Consider the following 1,242-nt stretch of genomic DNA (forward strand, 5'->3'; position numbering starts at 1 on the left):
TTTTTAAAGACACAATGTTGAGTGAAAAAGATCATTGTGTCTTTTTGTTTAACATTGTGTTTTGTGTTTATTTTTGTTCTTGATTGTGTCTTTTTTCTTAACATTATGTTTATTTTCTTGATATTGCGTTATGTTATTCAACATTGTGTTATATTTTACGATCTAGTGTGTTTTTTTAGTTATAACTGCATATTTTGTTCATTTTCGTCATTATGTCTTAAAATGAAAATGACGGATGAAACATTTGAGTTTTTAGAATTTTTATCGTTTTATATTTATATTTTGAGTTATGATTTTTTTTTTATTTTGAATATTTAACTAAGGATTTTTTATATGATCACAAATACTCCTCACACTTTTCATTTTCATTTTCATTCTCTTTTCCTTTTCCTTTGTATTTTAAACGTTCCCGTAAATGTTTTCACGTTTATATACATGTAGAAAGCACTTTTGAATATGTGGGTCCAAGTTCAAATCTTGGAAAATAATTTTTTAATTTAAAGGAGGATAAATATGGAAGTAAGATAAAACAAAAATAATAAAAGATATAATAACGAAAATAAAAGATATGTTTGGCAAAAAGCTTCTAAATGTTTCCAGTTACAAACTTTTAAGAAAAAACTCATATTTAATAAAAAAAACTTTGTTTGGTTAATGTAGCTTCAGCTTTTAGGTTGGTAGAAAAAATTTCATATTTGAGCGTTTGAGATAAAACTAGCTACACGATTTTATATTTGAATTTACAAGTTTGGTACTTGAACTTCTATCAACTTTTGTTAATTTATATAATAGTTACACATTTAACAGTTATGCAAAACTAACTACCCCCACGACTTTTTTAGGAGCCGTAACTTTTTCGCATGTTAATAATTTTTTTAAACAAATTACATCATAAAAAAAGAGCATTTTATTCTCTTTAATTTAAGTATGATATTGTTATACTTCTTTAACTTTAAAAAATTAACATACTACGTGATTATCGGTTAAGATCGGTAACAAGTCGAGTCAGGTGAGCTCGAGTCATGTGTAAGACCAAATTAAGGTCTGAACGAGTCGATACAAAAAGGGTTAAATTAGTTCGGTTCGTGTCGGTACGCTTTTGAGTCGAAAGGGGTCAGGACAGACCATGTTTTAGATTAGAACAGTGCCGGTTCAAAAAGGGATTCAGATCAAAATAGGTTAATTTAAAAAATTATCTATTTGAAATTACTGTTTACTTTAGCTTTGTTTCTTGATTTGCGA

This window comes from Bidens hawaiensis, unplaced genomic scaffold (assembly GCF_021521415.1).
Source record: "Bidens hawaiensis isolate Kalapana, Puna unplaced genomic scaffold, B.hawaiensis_p1.1 tig00069095_1, whole genome shotgun sequence".
Lineage (NCBI taxonomy): Eukaryota > Viridiplantae > Streptophyta > Magnoliopsida > Asterales > Asteraceae > Bidens > Bidens hawaiensis.